The following is a 24,698-nucleotide window of genomic DNA, read 5'->3' as shown; positions in this document are numbered from 1 at the left end:
GGAATGAATCCTTGGATGACGTCCTTGCTTATGCAGACATCATGGAGTGCACTTATACAAACCTAGATGATATAGCCTAATACACAACTAGGCTGTGTGGTATGGCCTGTTGCTCCCAGCTACAAACCTGTATGGCATGGGATTTGTGAATCTAAACATATCTAAGCATAGAAGAGGTACAGTAAAAATACAATATAAAAGATAAAAAATGGTACACGTGTATAGGGCACTTATAATGGATGAGAACTGTAGTATTAGAAGTTGTCTGGGTGAGTCAGTGAGTGAGTGGTGAGTGCATGTGAAGACCTAGGACATTACTTTACACTACCGTAGAATTTATAAACCCTGTCCAGAGGCTACACTAAATTTATTCAAAAAACATTTTCTTTGGTTAATAATAAATTAAACTTAGCTTCTGTAACTTCTTTATAAAGTATTTAATTTTTTTTGCCTTTTTTACAACAATGCTTAGCTTAAAACGCAAATATGTTGTACAGCTATACAATTATTTTTCCTGTATTTCCTTATTTTATAAACATTTTCCTATTTTTTGATTTTTTTTTTGTTTACTTCTTAAACTTTCCTGTTAAAAATTAACACACATACACATTAGTCTAGGCCCACATAGGGCCAGGGTTATCAATGTCACTGTCTTCCCTCTCCTCATCTTCTCTCAGTGGAAGTTCTTCAGGGGCAGCAACATACATGGAGCTATCGTTTTCTATGACAACAATGCCTTCTTCTGAAAGACCTCCTGAAAAACTTGTCTGAGGCTATTCTATAGTTAATTTTTTTAAATAAATAGGAGTATACTCTAAAATAACAATAAAAATCATAGTATAGTAAGTCCATAAGCCAGTAACATAGCCATTTATTTTCATTATCAAGTATTATGTACTGTGCCTTATTGTATGTGTTATACTTTTATATGACTGGCAGGGCAGTAGGTTTGTTTACACCAGTATCACCACAAGCACATGAGTTTCTGCTACAGCAATCTGACAATTATATCGTCACTAGGCAAGAGGAATTTTTCAGCTCCATTATAATCTTATAAGACCATTGTCACCTATGCAGTCAATCACTGGCCAAAACATCATATGGACAGCATGACTCACCATTTTCCAATGATAAATTACATAATTAAGTAAATTATTAGCAACAGAACTAATTGTATAGTTCTGAACAACTAATTAAAATATTTGCTTTGAGAATATATAGGTTAGTCCAGGTTTGATTATTTTATTTGTACCTATGAAAATATTTGTTTTACTTTTATAACTTGCATAGCTTTTGCATAGTTTTGATATAGCCATAAAATTAATAATTATGTCAAACTTATATCCTTGTAATATTCATAATGTCTTATTTTTTAGAATCATTTGGTCTTTACAACACTGTCAATTCAAAGACAATCTTATTTTTTTAATGTGTTTATTTTTATCTAATTTATTCTTTAGATTCTAAATGCACTTTTGGGATTACCTTAGTAATTTATGCATTTCAAAAATGATTCTTTTGGTGGGTATATGTGCCAAGACAAGCTAGTTTTTTACTAAATATTTCCTATTTTTTAATCTTTTAAATATACTTCATCGCCATACCTAATATTTTTGTATTTTTATTACAAACTACAAATATGCATTGCTTGTATTTTAATTTAAAATTTAAATTTGTTAAACAAATGTATATACATACATTTTAGTCCAAAAATTTCACATGGCTACTCCATTCGCCATGCAAATTTGTATGTCCAGACAGTTTCTTCCAACATATTTAAATAATATATTTAATAACTTTTTTGAGTTCACTACAGAGTTTGACAGATAGAAAATCAACTATCTGGGGGCTAAGGTAAAATTTAGTTATCTTACTATTGCACCCAATGGACTCACATACACACACACATAATATTTTTTCCTATTCATCTAATATAGATTTTTTTTTTACCTTAACCTCCATCATGGTTATATAAGTCCTTAGATTTTTTAAACTTTTATTGTACTCTATTCTTTAAAAATGTACAATATGCTACAGGTTTGTTATACTTCAATAACAGGGAAATGAATTAATTAAATTAATTGGGTGAATAAATTAAATGACTTACTTTTAGTGAATCTATTCCTTTTCTTCACAATTGGCTGCAAAAGTCCAGTCGTTTAATAACAATTGCTACCCACACCCTTAACCCATCACAGCCTGAGAATCATGGGACACACTGTGTGGGAGGGAGCCGTGGAAAGCCAGGATGAACGGGGACAGCATGTGAGGGCCTGGTCAGGCACCTGCACCTCGTGTCACTGGCTTCTGGGAGCACAGAATCAGGCTGGGCACAGAGGCCTCTTCTCCACCCAGGCACCAGCAGGGGAGCTCCATTCAAAGGAAGCCAGAGCTCCCCGCCAGGCTAGCCAAGGAGCATGAGGGGCCAGGCCTGGCTGGAGGAAGGAAGAGGAGAAAAGAAGCGACTCTGATCTGTCACCACACTTCGGTGCTCTGGCCTGCCTCTGCCACATCCAGCTGCTGGGGATCTGGCCTCGGCCCTCTGAGGGGCCACTGGCACTCAAATCGGCCTTGATTTTTCGGCCTTCTTCTCAGATCTCACTGCCTCATCATGGGCTTTCTGCTACTTTGGTAGCTTTTTGGCCTCTTGGCTTTTTCGCCTTTTGTCAAACATGATCTTCTGGTACAGGTACTTCTCCGGCTTCTTCATCATCATAATGGCCAGGCGCCTGGCCTCGCTCTCCTCCTCCTGGGCCAGCTACTGCTTCTTCTCCAGCTTCTCGTGTCCTGCTATCACCCTGGGCTTCTTCCCCTCCGTTCTCTGCTCCTCCGGTGCTGCCAGCCAGGCCTTTTCCTCCGTTTCCGAACCACTCTCCCCTTCATTTTCTCCCCCTTCATCACCATCACCTTGGTTGTCTTCCTCCTCCTCCTCTTCTGACTCATTCAAGTTTCCTGGGTCCTCTCCCCGCTGCAGAGCCAGAGGCTTCAGCTTCTCAGATGGGATGTAATCTCCTTCCTCCTCAGTCACAAAGGGTGAAGAATGTAGGGGTAGCTGCATTGCAGGGAAGTACTCTGCTCCAGGGAAGTGCAGTCTAGCGTTCACGGAGTCAAACAACCACTGGGGCTCCACGTAGTGTCTGCCAATAACTGAGGTCTGCTGCCCAGGCCAGTCGACAATCTGGTGGGTGCTGCATAGGTGGGACCCATGCACAAAGGCTTTTCCCAGGATATGTCCCCCGCCGAAACTCCTGATGACGAAGGCTAGGGCTTCAGGGGACACCTGTCAGTTAACGAAGAACTTCAAGCCCTCAAAAAGCTTCTTGTGCTTCTCCTGCGCCTCCAGCTCCTTCCTGTGGTCCTCCTCCTGCACCGCCAACTCCCCATTGGCGGGAAACTCATCCACCTCGGCCTCTTCCTCTGTGGTAGGCACCACCGCGCGGGCCAGGCTGGCACTGAGGGCCTCCAGTTTCTCCACTGGGCTCTCTGAGTCCAGCGCGTAGGTGCCCTCACTGGCTTTCACCTCTGCTTGGGCCTGACCCTCAGCTTGAGGGGATAGTGAAACTTGAGCGACTGGCAGAGGCTGAAGTTCATCGATGAAGCCCAGTAGGGTGCTGTAGAACTAGGTGAAGGTGGCCATGACTCTGTAGTCCACGTCTGTCCGGTGGTCGTGGGAGAAAGCACAGGGGGTGATCCACACGATGGGCTGTGCCAGCACCTCAGCCTGGTAGTAAATGCGTTTGATGGACAGGAAGACCTTGCTCGGGGCACAGGCAGCGATGATGTAATACGTGAACTCCGCTGCGAGCCTGCAGCACAGCGGAACGATCTGCACATGGCACTTGTCAGTCCGGGGGAAGGTGGAAAAGGGGAAGCACGTGGAGAAGGCGGCGCCGCCCAGGTACCCCCGGGCGTCGATGAATGTGGGGTACCGTTCCTTGATGATGTGGTCATGTTTGTAGTCGGCCTTATTGTCCTTTAGATGTTCCACGGTGTTCCGCTCGCTCTTCTCATAGGCCTCCCGGGGCTTCCGGACAGACACCTTGCATTCCCGGACCTTGTTGACGATGAATTCTTGGAGGGGAAACCTGATATCTTCGATGAGGTAAGAAGTTTGGGCCGCAGTAGCACCTTTATTAACCTTCTTCTCGTGTTTGGGTTCACGGGGATAAATGCCCATCAGGGTGCACGGCCGCCTCCAGTCAGCCATGGTCAGGGGGAGCTTCTTTCGGGCTTTGCTTCCGGTGTTGTGGTTGGCTGGCGAGCCTCGTTCCTGCTGCTGCTTCTCAAGGCCTCCTGTAGCTCCATGTTGAGGAGCCCACGAGTGCCGCGGATTGACAGTGCCACTTCCTCCGCGAGTCTGTATTTGTCCTCTGGTAAAAATCTTTTACTCTCTAAATATAAACCAAACTTTATATTAATTAATTTTGTAACATTCAGTCTTCAGTTTTAACATTTAAATATATATTTCAACTTCGGGGATAAAAATGTATTACAAAAAATGTTTACATTGCCTTTTAATGACCTATAGGCTACTCTATTATGGTTCAAGTAACTATTACTTTATTGAAAAAAATTATTTAATGGTCTCATTCCTACAAAGTTCAAACAACGTGTTATTCAGTATCATTGTCTTTCTGAAACTGCAAGCAGTTTTTGTTTTTGTTTTTGTTTTCTATCCCACTGGGCACATGAAGAGATAACTAAACAGCCATAGGACAGTACAGAACAAATGTGGGCAAAAGTCAAATCTACAAATGACGAACTCTTCCCTTTATATCCAACCCAATAGGTGAGCACCTTTAACTTATTTTTAGAACAATTATTTCGCAAATACAAAAGCAAAAACAATGCATATACTGAAACACAAACAAGAAAATAATATATAGCATGCAATAATTAGAAAGTTCCCTTTAGACATCTCATTTGCCATGTAAATCTTCCCCTCAGATTTAACCATTGTTAGCATTTTGGTGCATGTAATGTTTACCTTTTAGACCATTTAAATTGCATTCACACGATTTCTGCACACATATGTTCATATATTTTATTTTGCAACTTTCTCTTTTTTGTTAAGCAAAATGCCATTGATATATTTCCAGGTCAGTACTACCCATCTACCTTGCTGTGTATAATGGTTCCAGAGTATTTCTTACTATGACCAGAGCATACTTTATTGAATCATTTCTCTACTTATAAATATTTATTTCCTATACCAAACATTCAGGATTTTTTTATACAGTATTAACTAGAAAAATTTATATGGTCAAATTCTTAAACATTTCTCAAATCCTATGTAGGATTCCCTTATTCTCATTTATGCTTTCAATGTTTCTTCTGAATTTCTCCATTAAAACATCTCTCACTTCAATTCAATGATATATTTATAAGTTTATATGCTACTCTATTGAATGAGTTGTTTTTTGGCAACTGAGTTTCCAAAACACTATCTACTCTCAGGAAATTTATTTTGAGTTCAAGGGTAAATGAATAAATGAATTTCTCATCGCCAAGTTACTTTTGTTCAGTTGTCAAATTATTTTATTCATTTTCTCTTAGTTAAGGCTGTCAAAATTAACCATTGCTATCTTATTTTTACTTTTTCCTTTATGCATAGCCTGGTAATTTTCTCCTCTGTGTTTTTGAAATTCATTTATTCGTTCAGAACCAATTGGACTAGAAGCTGGAGAAAGCAGGCTAGGGTCAGAACTGCAAACTCTCTGTCCTCATAATCTTAAGTGTAAGAGATGAGAGACAAATAAAAACATAGGTATGTATGTGTAAATGTCCATATATTTTATGAAGAAAAACTGGAGCATTATAGTAACCTATAACAAGGAGACATAATTTGTCAGTTACCATATTGTGCAAAACCTTGTATGTAAAAATTTGGGGGTGTTATGCTAATAGCATTGAGATCAGTTTAATGTTTTTATACACTGAGGGGACATGTTCGGGTTGTCATTTTGGAAATATAACTCCAGCTGTAATATATAAAAGAAGCTGAAAAGGGTAAAAACAAATGTAGGAATGTAGGAGGGTGTTGCATCAATACAGAAAAAAAAATGGAATGATAGTTTGGATACAAGTAGTAAGAATGGAGATGGAGAGAAGTTCTTAAATACATTGGTAATATTGGCAGGACTTGATATGAGACTAAATATGGGGCTATCAAGGAAAGAGAATTTGGCAAGGATTGCCTGCACCTTTTTAAATTTTGGCTTTAATATCTGAATAGATGACAGAACAAAGATTGGTTTGATTGAAAAGATAATGAGCCCAGATATGTAGTTGGGTTTTGGGTTCCTTTAAGGAATCCAAGTTGTAGATACTTAATAAGTAGTTGTATACACTGATCTCAAATTAAGTAGGTTTTCATATGTATGAGAGGAGTTTGAAAACTCTAGCTTCAAGAAATAGCAAAAATTGAAATATACAACAATAATTAATGGAGAAGGATTAGCAGTGTGAACAAAATTATCCATACAATTGTGAAACTATGGTTCCTTCTAAAACTTTCCACAGATAAGTAATTATCAAAAAGTCTATATAAAAACAATTAGAGAATGTTGAAGTACTATTTTAGCATGTCTGAATTTTTGACAAAGAAAATTAAAATATAAAGTTTTGGTGTTTATTTTTATTTGCTGTGTTTTTAAAATAAGCTTTAGCCCACCTTATGGAGTTCCTTCTTTGGTATTTTGCATTTCATAAATATGACTTTATGACAACAAAAATAACCTTCAATTCATGGTACATTGATGAAAAGGAAGAAAGGTGAGGGGACAATATTACATAACTTGATTTAGAAATGCATGGATGATTTCATTTTTATTTTAACTTTTATTTGAAAACTGAACCCAGATAAGGCCATATTTACTCTACTCCATATAGAGTAGTTCAAAGATAGGATTTCTCAAAGCAGAGCTTTGATGCTTACTCTGAATCAGTGGAAAGACATTTTATTCAAAAGTCAAAAGTGTGCTTTCACTTCTGTTATTTATGACTGCTGTCTCACAGTGTCATCACCTTCCATGAAGCATTATATCCCTCTGACTTGTTGCAGGGTAATAATGCAAAAATATATGTAATAAAAACTGCCACATAGTTCCCCAAAAAATACAAAAAATACTAGCTTTTTTCATTGTATAATTTTCCACACATACAGTTTCCATTCAAATTGCTGGTCAAGTTTCAATAATTTGTTCAAATTTAAGCTTAATGCTCCCTGGGAAGTCTACTAATCTTTAATAAAAGAACAAGGTAATTGGTTCATTTACAGTTTTATTCATTTAGATTTCATCAAGAATATTTTAGTAAGAACTGTATTTTATTTGAAGAAAAAGTATTTTTCTTCTTAATAGGTGATTTCACTTTAAATTTTAAATAGGAAATACAATTGACCCTTCTTCAAAGGAATGGAATTTGTATTTAAAAATCTGAGTCTCCTTTTGAAAAGAGAGCATTATGTTTTTTCCTAAAGTGTTAAGCACACAGACACACATTTTATATATTTATATATATACACACATGTTTTATATATTTACATATACACACATTTTATATATTTATGTATATACACACACCTATTTTATATATTTACGTATGAGATTTTTTACATTTATATATATTTATATGTGTGTGTGTGTATTGTATGAGGTTAGAGAGAGAACAGACTTCAGCTAACATCCTTAATGCTCTGATATACAAGTTGAAGATTTGATCAAAGTATCAGTTATTTGAATTTTTAAAATATGCACTGGAGATTCGTAACTGAAATTCTAATGCTGAATATGTTAAGGATAATGGACAGTAAAATAAAAGGAACAATGCATTCTTGGAATAAAGAAAGGATAAAGAGTCAATCATTTTTCTTTTAAGCCTCTCTGGTTGTCTAAAATTGACACAGAGAATTCACTCTTCTTGAAGAGGACTCTGAATGTGAATGATTAGCATTACAGGAAAATCTAAAAGCAAGAGCAGGCCCCGACCACAGCATTACTGATTTGCATTCTACCTAAAATTATACTCTGATAGCTGTTCAGACTCCCGTCCTGTGCTGCAAAGTTTCCTCAAGTATTTGTCCTGCTCCTCTTAATATCTATAAAATACATCTCAATAGATATTTTAAGCTGACCTCTGTTATGTTTATGACAAAATATACAGAACAGCAAATAATTTGAAGAACTCAAGGAGAAAAGAACCCCTAACACTTCAGCAGTACAGAAAATAACCAGAATCTATCTCATCATATATTCATCCAGTCACTAATTTAACACCTGTTACATGTCAGGCTATATCCTTGGGATATATTGGTGAGCTAAATACATTGGTGAGCTAAACAACAGTTTGTACATATGTGAAACTTAAATTCTAGCATGGCATAGAAAACATTTCATGTTCCGATATTTTCTGTTTGTACTAAAATATATAGGTAAAGCAAATATTATAATAAGCACCATAGTGACCAAGATACTTTGTCTTCAGTTGGCCACATTTAAGAGCATCTTTCTGTATTTGGGCATCATTCAGAGTTCATCAATATCAAGTGACTGCTGTCACAACTAAAGAAAAACTATGCACATTTGAAGACAGATGTAGTGAATGTCTGTATATTGCTTTAAAATCCATGCACCAGACTCCCATATTATCCAATAATGGCAATTTTGGACTCTTTTTGCAATGACTTTATAAATCCTTGCTTTAGGTATATTTGGTTTTTGGGGGGTGGGGGTTGTTTGTTTCGTTTTAGGCTGTCATCTCTGTTCACAGTCTAACACAGTGTTTTGTAGGATAACATTGAAGACATATTGTATGGTCCAGGGTGTGGAAGGAATAAATATTTGACTGTATATATTCTTACTTTATTCCTGAAACTTGTGGAAAGCAACAGGAAAGAGGAAATCATGAAGCCAGAAATCTTTAAAAATCACTATTTACAATGTCAATAAAATACAGCATGATTCCCTGTGCTTTTGTTATGTTGTAGGAAAAGATGTTTAAGAAGACATAAATTTATTTGAACTGCTGAGATTTTCTGACAATTTTTATCTCTTTTACCTTCCAAGTGTAAACAAGATAAAATAAATATTATGCTTGCATTACTGTAGCATTGGCAGGGATAGGTTTTATGAATGTTATTGCAACTAAAGTTTTTGGTCATTGCAAGCAAATTGATCAAGTTCAACATTTCGAATTTTGCAAACCATAGAAGCAAGAGTTACTTTCTCATCCTGCCATCTTTCTACTTAATTATAGAGGCAATAAAGTAACTTCGTTTATCTGATGATGATAAACTAATTTATATGGTAAACACCCAATGCCTATTATGTGGCAATAATGATGATTACCTGCAAATGTTTCTTATAAACAGTTTCATAGAGCTTAGAAGGCTTCTATTCTTAAATTATTTTTGTCTCATGTGAACCGTATTTCTCATATGAACCGTATTCATTGGAACAAAAAAACTCAACTCTTTTGGAAGAGCTCTGACATTTGGTGCGATTCTTTAACATACTGTTTGCGAGGACCCAATGGAATTAATGAGAGTGATGGAATTTCAGTCCCCAGATTTGATGAGTGAATGATAATAGAATTTAGGAATGGAACACAATGGGGACAATGTTGAAAATAGGTTATCTGAAAACAGATGTACACATTTTGGAGTCAATATTCTTGCATTATCTCTTTTATTATTATACTTTAAGTTCTGGGGTACATGTGCAGAATGTGCAGTTTTGTTACATAGGTATACACGTGCCATGGTGGTTTGCTGCACCCATCAACCCATCACCTACACTAGGTATTTCTCCTAAAGTTATCCCTCCCCTAGTCCCCCAACCCCCCGACAGGCCCCAGTGTGTGATAGTCCCCTCCCTATGTCCATGTGTTCTCATTGTTCAACTCCCTCTTATGAGTGACAACATGCGGTGATTAGTTTTCTGTTCTTGTGGTAGTTTGCTGAGAATGATGATTTCCAGCTTCATCCATGTCCCTGCAAAGGACATGAACTCATCCTTTTTTATGGCCGCATAGTATTCCACAGTGTATATGTGCCACATTTTCTTAACCCAGTCTATTATTGATGAACATTTGGGTTGGTTCCAAGTCTTTGCTATTGGGAATAGTGCTGCAATAAACATACATGTGCATGCATCTTTATAGTAGAATGATTTATAATCTTTTGGGTATAAACCTTCTCAGAGGAATAATGTAACTCACTCATTTAGTCTCTAAGAATATTTTTTCCTAATTTTTCACTTTAACTTGTTTTTCTCTCCAGTTTTAAGGGCTTCTCAATATTTTAGTTATACTTGATAGAGCCTGATAAAGGAGTGGAGCATCTTCTATTGGACAACTCTCTCCATAGGAGTAACTGCCAAAAAAATTTAGTGGCTAAAAATTTGACTTTATGATTCTGTAGGTAGATAATTTGGGCTGGATTTACTAGGCAGTTCTGATTTGAACCAGACATGGATTATCTCATTCTCATGCATCTGCAGTTAAATGGTGGGCCAGCTGTGACTGGTTGGTTATGATGGGTGGGACATCTGGGACCAACTTGCTCTTCTCTCTATGTGTTCTTTTATCCTACATTAGCCTTGCCTAAACTCATTCCCATGGTAGCCCTAGAGTTCCAAAGCCTCATTGTGCCAGCACTTTAAATATTCACTTGCATCAGGTTTTCTACTGTTCCACTGGCCTAAGCAAGTCATAAGCCTTGCCACCTTTCAAGAAATTTTAACGTAAACTTGACCTCTTGATAACTGGAGCTGCGGAGCATTTATCTTTTTTTTCCCCAATCTACCATATTCCCTTTGAATAAAGCCACTAGGAATTTAATATTTAAGTCTCAGCAGTTCCTGTATTGAAGTGGTCACTTGAGGATAGGAGGGGCACTGAATTCTTCAATGTATATGTCAACATATTGATGTAAGACACAGGTTTCAGCATGGGCAGAGTTCTAAGGAATAAGGAAGTTCTAAGGAATTAGGGAAATTCAAATATTTTTATACTGTACTAGTAAAGGAAGTAAGATTAGGGTTTGTTCATAGAAAATGCTGCTGGGTCCATGAATAAGTAGTGAGTATCTAGAAAGGCCAGCCCATGGGTGACTCAACAGATATCCTAAGAGGACTCTCAAAGGTTTCTAAGCAAATAGCTGCTGAGGTTTGCACTTTGGAAAGATCATTCTGGATGCATCATTTGGTAGTAATCAAGACTGAAATCCAGTAGACATTTAGTTGACTGTTATTTGAGTAAGATTCTGTCGTAGGTGCTGTTTGTTCTCCACTGGATCTCCTGTTAGCAGGATGATGTGCTTATCCCCCAGCTATTGTAAGTGCTGCCTGCTAATGGCTCACAGCTACCCCAGTTCCTAGATAATTGCTCCAGCTAGCAGAAGCCAACTTTGTTGGAATGTTATGTACACACCTACTCATACTGAGGCAGTGTCCATTCATGAATATTGATACAGGGGCAACTTTCCCTCAAAGGGGCAAAACACAACAGTAAGATTTCTATTTCAGAGGCCTCATCCTCCAATGTGGATTCAGCCCAGGGTATACTTTACCAGGATTAATAGTCTTGCTTGACCCTTCCCTTTTCCTTTCACTCACTTCAGACTATATTTTTTTTTATTAAAAGCTATCCTTCAGTATATAACTACTACCCAAATCTCTGTCTCAGCCTCTGCTTTTAGATATCCTAATCTAAGATACATGTTATTACTTCCTGAAGTAAGCAACATGCATATTTTTTATCATCAAACAGAATATACAGCATATGAGCACAGAGCCCTTTCTCAGACCTTCTCCTGGGTTCTCTCTTGGTTTGATGCTGTGAAGAGTCCTCATAAAGCACTACTTATCTGACTCACTGAGCACATGTTCTGTGATGGGGTCATCAATTTTTTTTTTCTGTAAAGGTCAAGTAGTATATGTTTTTGGCTTTATAGACCATAAAATCTTAGTCACAGCTACACAACTCTGCTATTTTTGTGTGAAGAGAGCCTTAGATAATACATATAGAAAATGACGAATGGTGTAAGTAAATAGTGGCTATAGAATTATTCCTTACACGATTGTTTCTTTTTCTTACTTGAATTTCTATGACACCACCCTCATAAACAGGTAGCATCTATCCCATTCATATTGCTGATATGACATTAAAATTTATGAATAGTTTAATTTATATGTGATATTACAACTGCACAAAGAATGCTTATTTTTCTCTGCTCCACTTGATTGTAGGGAATGCAGACATACCTCATTTTATTGCCCTATGAAGATATTGTATTTTTTACAAATTGAAGATTTGTGACAAACTTGTGTCAAGCAAGTCTATTGGCATCATTTTTTTCAACTGTATATGTTCATTGTGTATCTCTGTATAACATTTTAGTAATCCTTGGAATGTTTCAAAAGTTTTTATTATATCTGCTATGATGATCTTCGATCAGTGATCTTTGATGTTACTATTGTAATTGTTTTGGAAAGCCACAAACTATGCCCATATAAGACAGGAAAAATAATCGATAAATGTTACATGTGTTCTGACTGCTCCACTGATCAGATGTTCTCCTCATCTCTCTCACTCTTCTCAGACATCTCTATTCCCGGAGTCACAACAGCATTGAAATTAAACCAATTAATAACCCTACAATGGCCTCTAAGCGTTAAAGTGAAAGGCAGAGTCTCATGTCTCTCACTTTAATTCAAAAGCTAGAAATGATTAAGCTTAGTGAGGAAGGCATGTTGAAAGCCAAGACAGACCAAAAGGTAGGCCTCCTGCACCAAACAGTTATCCATGTTGTAAATGAAAAGGGAAAGCTCATGAGGGAAATTAAAAGTGCTACTCCAGTGAACACACAAATGATAACAAAGTGAAATAACCTTATTGCTGATATGAAGAAAGTTTTAGTGTTAAATTCTTAAGCCAAGTCGTAAACCAGAGCAAAACCCTAACTCTCTTAAAATCTATGAAAATTAAGAGAGGTGTGGGAACTGCAGAAGAAAAGTTGGAAGCTAGGAGAGGTTGGTTCATGAGTTTAAGGAAATCATCTCTATAACAAAAAAGTGCAGGTGAAGCAGCAAATGCTGATGTAGAAGCTGTATCAAGTTATTCAGAAAACATACCTAAGATAATTAATGAAGGTGGATACACTTATCCACAAATTTTCAATGTGAATGTAACAGCCTTATAGTGGAAGAAGATGTCATTGAGGACTTTCATAGCTAGAGAGGAAAAGTCAGTGTATGTCTTCAAAGTTTCCAGGGACAGGTTGACTCTTTTCTTACAGGTTACTACAGCTGTTGACTTTTAAGTTGAAACCAATATTCATTTACCGTTCTGAAAATCTTAGGGTCCTTAAGAATCATGTTAAATCTACCCTGTGCTCTAGAAATGGAATAACAAAACCTGAAAGACAGCACATGTATTAAATCCAATGTCAAGACCTACTGCTCAGAAAAAAGATTTCTTCCAAAATATTACTGCTAACCAACACTGCATCTGGTCATCCAAGAGGTCTGGTGGGGATGTATAAGAAGATACATATATGATTTCATGCTTTCTAACACAACACCAATCCTTCAGTCCATGTATTAAGCCATAATTTTGATTTTCAACTCCTATTATTCAAGAAATGCCCTTTATTCAGGTTATCCCTGCCATAGAGAGTGATTCTTCTGATGGATCTGGGAAGAGTAAATTGAAAACCTACAGAAAAAGATTCACCATTGTAGAAGCCATTAGGAGCATTCATGATTCATGGGAGAAGGACAAAATATTAACATTAACAGTAATTTGGAAGAAGTTGATTCCAACCCTCAGAGTTGACTTTGGTGTTCAAAACTTCAGTAGAGGATATGTTAATAACTATAGATGTGGTGGGAAGAGCAAAAGAACTAGAAGATGTGACTGAATTCCTAAAATCTTGTGATAAAACTTTAATGGATAGAGTTGCTTTTTATGGATGACCAAATAAAATGATCTCATGAGTGGAATTTACTACTGGTTAAGACACTACAAACCTTGTTAAAATCACAGCAAATGATTTAGAATAGTGCATAAACTTTGTTAATAAAACAGTGGCAGAGTTTGAGAGAATTTACTCCAACTTTGAGGTAAGTTCTGTGGGCAAATTCTATCAAACAGCATGATATGCTACAGAAAAATCTTTCATGAAAGAAAAAGTCAGTTGATGTGGCAACCTCACTGTCTTATTTTAAGAAATTCTCACAGCCACTCCAGCCTTCAGCAACCAACATGGTGATTAGCCAGCAGCCATCAACATCGAGGCAAGATCCTCCACCAGCAGAAATATTGTTTGGCCTAAGGGCCAGAGGATTATTAGTGTTTTCAATAATAAAATGCATTTTAATTAAGGTATATATTTTTTAAGACATACTGCTATTGCACAGTTATTATAAAGTTTAATGTACACATAACTTTTTTTTTTTTTTTTTTTGAGATGGATTCTCACTCTGTCGCCCAGGCTGGAGTGCAGTGGCAGGATCTCGGCTCACTGCTAGCTCTGCCTCCTGGGTTCATGCCATTCTCCTGCCTCAGCCTCCCAAGTAGCTGGGACTACAGGCGCTCGCCACCACGCCTAGCTAATTTTTTGTATTTTTAGTAGAGATGGGGTTTCACCATGTTAACCAGGATGGTCTTGATCACCTGACCTCGTGATCTGCCTGCCTCGGCCCCCCCAAAGTGCTGGGATTACAGACCTGAGCCACTGTGCCTGGCCAACATAACTTTTATATGTAATTGGAAATCAAAAAAATTCTGTGACTCAATTGTGATATTTGTTTTATTGTGGTGGTCTGAATCTGAAATCACAATATCTCAGTTAGTCTTTTTCATAATATCAGACAATAAAAAAGTTAGTCTTTTCCTCTCTTCCTCCTTGTCTGCCTTCTCCTTCCCTTTGTGAGATTAAAGTTTTGAGTGATTTCCAAGATGATAAATAAAACTGAGGGAAATATTCAGTGACAAATTCAAAATATTCTAATATAACTTAAAATATGTGTTTGCAGACCTCACTTAAAAACATTTAGCACTGTTTTACCATTTAATATCTTTTTCTGAAAAATCTTATTAAGCTTCTTGATTGATTTTCACTTGACTTATTAAATACAAATTTTACATTTTATGTTTTCCTAATAGCTTAATAATCCCCTCCTACATTAAGGCTAAGCTAAATACATTATAGTAGTAATATTTTTCTCTCAACTCACTTTTTTAATGAATCTGGAATGTTGCTAAGCTGACATTAGGACAAAAGAAGTCTAAAATAATATGTTACGGAACCTTGTGAGATGCAGTTTGATCTGTGTGGTTTTATGATATATTTCATATTGTGAACTATTTTCATTTTGTTCATTCATTAATTTATTTCTACAACCAAATATGTATTGACAATTATTTACATGTTACTTGTTATAGATGCTAAAATGTGAAAAAAAAGATAAGAAATACAAAGATAGATAAAATATAATTTATTTCCTGGAGGAACTTAAAATCAAAGGCAGGGAAAAGAATAAAAAAGAACAACTCCAAACTAAGGCAAAGGTAAGTGACTGGACATATTTGAAATAAAAGGCTCATGGATTAAGATATTAAGAACATACCAAGTTGAGAAATCAAGAACCTTCCTTAAAGAAAACAATGCTTAAACTTCATCTAGAAAATAAATAATATTTTATCAAGTAATGATATTAAAGAAAGAGCACAAGGTAAAAGGGTGACCCTAAATTAGAGCATAGAATAAATTCAGCTTGAAACATGTTAAGAAATAAATGTATACCAATTACATTTTGGTATACAGTATTGATAGAGAAAGACGGTATTTTTGGAATGGTGGTAGCAGGAGCTCTGCGGACTCTCCCTAGAGTAACAACCATAATTGGTAGAAATTATGAAAACAAAACAAAAAGGAACTTTTAGTTTTTTAAAATTATTCTATTTACATTATTAAATAGATAGTTGATTATATCTAAATGAGAGTTATAAATGTCACAGCACCATGTCCCTATGGGCTTTAAAAACATGGCTGTTTTCCAGATTTTTTTCCATAATACAAAATATTATGTGTGGTCACACCTTATAAATTTATAAAAATCATATTAAAAAATCCTGGATTCTAGCTGCCAAGAATGAAATTTAAATGTGCCATCTAGCCAGATGCAGCTGTTCCCTGGCCCATGTTCCATATATGAAGGTTTGTCTGATTTGAATCAATAACTTCTGCTGAAGATAAAATCAGATTAGATGGTCACACAAGGCTGAGGACCCTAAAAGGAAACTGCTTGGCAAAATGAGTTGTTTCACCTGCATAGCCTGGGAGGCCTTAAAGCCTCTTTAAGCAGCTGTGAAGTGTCATTTGAGCAATCGATCTACTTTTTACTCTGTGTCTCCATGACACCTATTAGCATGGTTTTTATATGTTTCTGTGATACCTAATAACACAGTGTGGAGAGCAGAGGCAAGAAGCTTTCAGAATGGTAGAGAAGTCAGTCTCCATTTTTCTATCTATTGGCAGTATTGTAGATGAAAATAGTGTGTTGATCAAAGTTTGATATATGCTGTTTGATTTGATTGCTCTTGAAAAAAGTAAAAACCTATTTTAGTAGGCCTAATAATTTGCTGGTAAAATTAAGTTGGATTTTCTAAGAGTTTTATACACTTGACTAAACACTTCCATAGTGACACATACCGTGTCTTATAATAACTTTAAGGTCAGAGGATTGCAATGTTCTATATTTAGAGCACATAGCCATCTTGAATGAGAATAAAGTTGATAGGTTTTTCAAATAACTTGCAGCAATCACTTTCTGTTTATCCAATACATCTTGCTTATTTATTGTATGAGTGTTTCAAAAGTTTTATACTCTTCAGATATTTAGTATTGTTTCAAGTGTAATTTTTTTTTTTTTTTTTGAGACGGAGTCTCACTCTGATGCCCAGGCTGGAGTGCAGTGGTGCGATCTCAGCTCACTGCAAGCTCTGCCTCCCAGGTTCACGCCATTCTCCCGCCTCAGCCTCTCGAGTAGCTGGGACTACAGGCGCCCGCCACCACGCCCGGCTAATTTTTTTTGTATTTTTTGTAGAGATGGGGTTTCACCGTGTTAGCCAGGATGGTCTCGATCTCCTGACATTGTGATCCGCCCTCCTCGGCCTCCCAAAGTGCTGGGATTACAGGTGTGAGCCACTGCACCCGGCCTCAAATGTAACCTTAATATTCACTATTACTTAGAACATCAGACAAAGAAAAAAAGTATTATTCTGACTCTGACGCTAAGCATTTTGTTTACATTAAACAAGTCTGTATTTTCTGGATCATAGTTTATTCTGTATAATAGAAGAGAGTTTGGACTGAATAATTCCTACCATCTTCCCATTCTAAAAATTTATTTTTCTGTAAGCTTTTCTAAACATTAAGTAAAAGTTAAAGTATCTTAGGTAAATTTTGGTCTAAGATGAAGGGATAAGTACTTTTCTTGGCTAGACAATTCTCTCCCCTAAGCTAGTGGGTTATTTTTAAAACTATGAGTGGACAGTGAGTAATGTCTTAAGAGGAAGGCATCAATTAGAATGGCTCTGTAGCAAAACACCATTATAATCGTGACCTGCTATACAAGATATAGTTCCCATTGTATTTTATTTGCTCTGTTCATAAATTCACTCTTCTTTAATGGAATCAAAGATATTTGATACCTTTCCCAACTTCGATAAACAAAAAGGGGACCTGATCCCAGATAAGCTCTCTGGACCAATATTTTTTTCCTCAATTTTCTCTTTCCTAGGATATCATGCTCCTTCAAACATGAAACGCTGAACAGTGATGCCACCCAGTTTTAACTTTTTAATTGTTTTTCTTATTTGGGCCACTGAGCGTCAGGGTTTTTGTGTATATATATATATATATGTATGTATATATATATGTATATATATATTTCTTGAAAAAAGTGTTACAAAGTTAACAAAAAAGGTAAAAATTCTGTTAATATTTTTATGTCATCATATAAAAAAAATCACACAATTGATCTCCTTTGTTATAAATTACCTCTTGCGAATCAATAGCCTAAGCCATGGTAGTTTTACCAATCCAGATGTTCACGGATGAGGGAAACATTGTCATATGGCAAATGGACAAGGAAGCGCCTTCAGCCTAACTGGGCAGGATTGTGCAAAGGCTTTCTGGCATAGGCATGTAGCAGGAAAAAAAGAAAAAATAAAAAGCATAGCTATTACTCTCAAGGAATTCACCACACAATCTGGGGAGATAACACTAACATACACTAAAAAATATTGAACAGAATAATGTAAGATGAGGTGGTGAATTGTACGGTACAAACTTTAAGTATTTCTCATCTTAGAAAATAACTCCAAGGCCAGGCATGGTGACTTATGCCTGTAGTCCTAGCACTTTGGGAGGCTAAAGCAGGAGGATTGCTTGAGCCCAGGAGTTCAAGATCAGCCTAGGCAACATAGTGAGAGCCCAATTCTACAAACTAAGTAATAATAATAAAAAAAGCCAGGTCCTGTAATGTGCACCTGTCATCCCAGCTACTTGGGAGGCTGAGGAAGGAGGATCACTTCAGCCTGGGAGACCAATACTGCAGTGAGCTGTGATCATGCCACTGCACTCCAGCCTGGGTAACAGAGTGAGATCCTGTCAGCTCCAAGTTAAATTTAATTTTTATTTATAAACTTAGTGTTATATCTATATAGATTATGTTCATGTTGTCCAATATGTATCAGCCACAGGAAGCTATTTAAAGTTAGTTTCAAGTTAAATAAAATTAGATATAAAAACAAATTTTTGGTTGTACTAGTCATATTTTATATTCCACATATAACTAGTAGCTACTGTATCAGAAGATTAAAAAAAAAACCACCAAACTTCTATTACTGAAGAAAGTTCTATTGAACTTGCTTAAACTTTTATTTAAATTTGAGAAACTAATAAAGATAATAATGATTAAATTATTGAGTAGTAAACTAGATGATGCATTTAAAGTACTTAGTGTAGTGTTCATTAGAAAGCAAAAGCTGTATATGTGTGTATATATATGTATATATAATATATATGGTTATTGCCAATTATATGTCAAATAATATTTTGGATGAGTGATATATATTTCCCCATCGACCATCATTGCATTTTTATATAACAGAAAACTTGAAATGCATTTTGCAGATATAGAAATTAGACATGAAAAGATCATTGTATTAGTCAATGTTCTCTAGAGGGACAGAACTAATGGAATATATATATGTATACATATACGTGTGTGTGTGTATATATATACACATCCACATATATATATACACATATACATATGAGAGTTTATTAAGTATTAACTCAAATGATCATGAAGTCCCACAATAGGCCATCTGGATGCTGAGGAGCAAGGAGAGCCAGTCTGAGTTCCAAAACTGAAGAACATGGAGTCTGATATTCAAGGGCTGGGAGCACGACAGAAAGATGTAGGCTGGGAGGCTATGCCAGTCTCCCTTTCACATTTTTCTGCCTGTTTATATTCTAGCTTAGCTGGCAGTTGATTGGATTGTGCCCACCCAGATTAACCCAGATAAAGGGTGGATCTGCCTTTCCCAGCCCACTCACTCAAATGTTAATCTCCCTTGGCAACAACCTCACAGACACACCCAGGATCAATACTGTGTATCCTTCAATCCAATCAAGTTGACACTCAGTTTTAACCATCTAAATCATTCACGTTAAATCCTAAGCACAGACTGAGATTTCGATTTATATTTCCCAAACATAGAAACTCTTGTTCCTTTCCTCCGGATTTTATTCTCTTCCTAGATTAAAAAGAATGAGCAAAGCCTTGCATCAATTTTGAAAAATTGCTGAGGAAAGAAGCCACTACTTATTGAGCATCTCCTATCTGCCAGAACTTTCTTATGAATTTAATCACAGAAGCATGTGAGACAATTTTATATTCTCGAATCTAAAGATTATTTAGACTCAAGAGTTTAAATCACTTTTTAAGCTAACACAATTGGCAAATTTAACAACTGCCTTGAACACCACAGTTTGTTGTCTTTCTCAATTTTACTATTTTTTCCAGGCTAATTTTAAAATTTTTGTATAAGGTCAAATCTTTTCTCATTTCATCCTAAATCTTCCAAATATTTCACATTACTATTATAGTATTGCTATATCAAATCATATTATACCAAATAGTATATATTAAATGCAAATTGTGAAAACATAACACAAATACCTTAAAATGTATATATGTGTGTTTTTATATATATATATATGCACAAATATATATGTATATACAGTCATGTGCTGCATAATAACTTTTCAGTAACAGTGGAACCCATATGTCCTCATGGTCCCATAGCATTATAATACTGCATTCTTACTCTTTTTTTATGTTTAGATACACAAATACTTAATACTGTGTTGCAATTGTCTACAGTATTCAGTACAGTAACATGCTGTACAGGTTTGTAGCCTAGGAGCAATAGGCTATACCATGTAGCCTAGGTGTGTAGTAATACAATTTTGGGGTTTGTATAAACACACCTTATCATGTTCACACAAAAACATCACCTAACGATGTATTTCTTGGAACATATCTGTTGTGAAATGACACATGACTTAATATGCATATACACACATATAAATTGTACATGTTCAAATAGGATATCAACTGCAGACATATGCACAGCAATCTTTTATTAAATGGAATGGAGCACCCAGTAGTTTACTCTAACATTGTTTAGAATTCCATAAATAAAAACAGGCTATTTAAATTGATGAATATGAAATGTGCTAAGAGGAACAAACACAAAACATAATTATTAAATGGAAATGACAGGAAATCAATTTTTTAAAACCCTCCAGAATTTATTTGGACACAAGTTAAAAAGAAAACAGACATATTCAGCTAAACAAAATGCAGATGAATATCTGTTACATTTTTAATTTTAGTAAGTTTATGTCAACATATTTTAACACTAGATGTCAATATTTTAAATTCACAGACCAATGTTTGCTAAAAGATATTTTCATGATATTTTTATAGCACTCACATTCACTGCTAGACAATGTAATAAAACATGTAATGTTAGTAAAAGACAGTTATAATCATGTAACTTGTTCTATTTTTTATTAAGTAATTATATGCTTAGATGCTTCCAAAGATGGGCATTTGTCCACTGAGACTGATTGTAATGACCAACACTAGAAAAGCTGTGTTTGAGAGGGAGTAGTATTACCCATATTATTGTGTAGCCCTGTATTTTTCTCCTGTATCAACCACAGGAGTGAGTCTCAGAAAATAGCCTCCTTATAGGCAAGTCTCTCTCATTTCCCACTTTGCTTTTAGTGAGTAGTTTTGAAAAAGAAGCCTGTGCTTTTAGCTGCTTCATTTATCTCAACCTTTGTACCAACTGTGTGGGAAGGGCCTACCTAGCTTCCCTCCTGTTCTGCTTTTAGCCTGCTTAACAATTCCTGCCTTACTAATAAAATCTGTGGACACACATTTTCCTGCTTTCCATTTTTGTCCTACGTCTGCTATAGTTTCTAACCATGTGATTTAGACATAGGAATATTTGAAAGAAAATTTTAAGTTTATTTACTGTGTTCGTGGTTCTTTGTCTAGCAGATAAATGTCACATTAATTTTCTAGTAAAAAAAAGATATCTCTGGAGACACATTACTAATAGACCTTTCTCAAAGCCTTCAACATAATGAACAGAAATACAAAGCTAATGAAATTAATTGACAAACTAACAACTTAAATCCTTGTGAGTATAAATAAAGCTACCATTGAAGGAGAGTAATGACTTATCTATTTTTCATTGTGATTCCTAGTTGAAAACAAAATTTCTATTTTATCTAAGCAATTTTGACACATAAAAGATTCTTTAAATGTGCTCATATAATATCTGTTATTATCATGGTTTTCCAGAGTAAAAACATTGTATGAGCTTACAGGTAGTGCATTCATTGACAAAAGTTTTATTCAGGGCTAGAGATGGTGTCATGTCCAGATCTCTATTTCTCTTTCTCGTGTGGTTTGACAAGGAATAAGAAAGCCATCCCTAGGTTCTAGCAAGTCCTCTACTGCCTTTTTAAAAAGGGAAATAAAAGCATTGGTGTTTATTGAGCATTTTCAAGAAATGGCTTTATGCAGAGTCAGCTTACTGCTTTGAAATAGTCCATTTGGATTGTTTCAACAAGTTCACAGCTATTACCAAAGTGGGGATAGGAAATAAGAAACAGATGGAAATGTTAGAGGGAGAGGAAGCCTCCACATCTTTCAAATACACTAATTCAGACTGTGGATTTTGATAAATAATTTTCCCTTAAAGATTTCATGCTGGAATTTTGCCCTCAGGAGAATTTCACTCTATGCAATATTTGCCTTTCTTGGATTTCCCAAAATTTTTAGATTTGTGAAAATTTACCAGTATAAGAATAAATACTTACAAACAAATGCCACATGCAGATAGACATATTTAATGAACCAATATGAATTATTTCATTTAAAGAAGATACAAATAGGCCGCACAAGGTGGCTTATGCCTGTAATCCCAGCACTTTGGCAGGCCTAGGCAGGCAGATCAGGAGGTCAGGAGTTGCATACCAGCCTGACCAACATGGTGAAACCCCATCTTTACTAAAAATACAAAAATTAGCTGGGTGTGGTGGTGCCACACCACTGAGTAGCTGTAATTCCAGCTACTCAGGAGGCTGAGGCAGGAGAGTCGCTTGAACCCGGCAGGCGGAGGTTGCAGTGAGCCGAGATCACATCACACCACTGCACTCCAGCCTGGGTGATGGAGCGAGACTCCGTCTCAACAACAACAACAAAAAGATAAAAAAAGAAGATACAAATAAAATAAATAGAATCAAATGTCTTGTTTATCACCACATAGGGCAATAAACTATTATGAAACAAACTTCTGGGCACCTTTTATCTCATTGTTTCATTTTATTATGAATTTTTTTCCATAAAATATTCTAGCTACATTGTTACATCTTTTTAAGTGTCCCTATTCTCAAATTCAACTTTCCTCAGCCATGTGAATGTATTGGAAAAACATGCTTCTTCCCCTTTCAGTACTTTTAAAACTTTGAGTTATGTTTGGCAATCTTTTATTGAGCTCTTTCTTTGCCAGACATACTCTAAATACCAATGACTTAAGGATGATTAATAACTGATCATGTTCTGGTTTCTTATTATTTTGCAAGGAAGCGATCTCAAATCATTATATAAATATATCATTATATTATATAAATTATATTATTTAAATCATATAAGAACTAAAATAAAGAATGTGATAAGTAAAATGATAAGGGATTAAAAGGTACAAAATGGGAACTCTTCGCTTAGCTTCAGTTGACCCTGGGTATGCTAGGGGTGCTTCTGGAAAAGGACTTGGCTTAGTCTAGCTGATGTCAACTGATCAGAAGGAGGCCATCATCAAATGCTCCCATTCCAATAAGTATATGCCACTCATTCCAGCCAGAGAGGGAGTTGATTTCCCATCCCTTGGATCCAGTATAGTTCTGAGTCTTGCTTTGACCAATAGAAAGTGGCAGAGGTCATACTGTATGACCTTTAGGCTTAGAAGTTAAGAGGCCTAACAGCTATTCTTTTCTCTTGGAAGGCAGTCATCATAAAGAAGTCTGAATATCTTGGTTGAGAGCTAGACTTTGGAAACAGAGAGGCCCTGTATAATAACAGACTAAGAAGTAAGGAAGACAAGCCCAGCCAGTCCCACAACTATTTCGTTAATACCAGGTAAAGCAACAGACCTGCCAATGAAGCATCTTGGATCCTTTAGCTTTAGGTGAGTTGTCTCAGATTTCACCATGTGACGCAGACATGCATGAACTATGCTTATCTGCCTAAGCTGCAAAATCATGAGCAAATATATTTTTGCCATCTGAAGGAATTGATTGTGATGATTTGTTATGTAACAATAAACCAGTGAAAATGTGAGTATTCCATGTAGGAATAGAGGGAGTAGACAGTTAAGATACAATGATAAAGGGCATTCATTCCAGAGGGAAGAGTGGAAATAAAGGCATAGAAGCATGAAACTACTGTGTATGCCTGAATACATTCCAGTAGCCTATTAGTCAAAGTGGCTAGTGATAAGACGATTAACTTGAAAAGGTTTTTTTTTTTAAAGTAAATTTTCTAGGAGTAAAGAGATGACATCTCATCTCTGAAAATTTAATTGCTAAGATTGTTGCCGATACCACAACAATTGATAGAAATACTGTATCTTGCCAGTGACACGTTTTTGCATGTGTGTGCAAATAATGTAAAACATCCAATTCAGCAGGGATTATAAAGTGTAAAGTGTGGCCTAAAGACTAAACTTCTGGTCCAGTTTGTTGTGTGACTATAAGCAAGTTACTTAAATTTGCTGGTCTGCAGTATGTTTTAATCCATAAAATAAGGGAACTAAAATAAATTGTCCATAAAACCTTAAAGGATCTTTGAGCTCTAAGATTTGAAATCCATATGGGTAACACATGACTCTATACCTAATATAACCAGTTATTTTTTTTCTAAACTATGATCTCTGACTTAATTGGGTAACTTGAACTTGTTTGTCCAGCATTGGAAGACAGGCAAAACTATCTGGCTGTTTTTCTCCGTACATCCTTTTTTGCTTTACATTATAAATGA

General features: G+C 36.0%; 1 pseudogene; it reads right to left on the bottom strand.

Annotated features, from left to right (window-relative positions):
- Window positions 1–2,560: 2,560 nt before the first annotated feature.
- On the bottom strand, window positions 2,561–23,871 carry LOC100974758 (pescadillo homolog; annotated as a pseudogene).
- Window positions 23,872–24,698: the final 827 nt, after the last annotated feature.

This window comes from Pan paniscus, chromosome 3 (assembly GCF_029289425.2).
Source record: "Pan paniscus chromosome 3, NHGRI_mPanPan1-v2.0_pri, whole genome shotgun sequence".
Lineage (NCBI taxonomy): Eukaryota > Metazoa > Chordata > Mammalia > Primates > Hominidae > Pan > Pan paniscus.
Note: the sequence above shows the minus strand (reverse complement) of the source record. Positions and strands in the feature narration are given on the sequence as shown.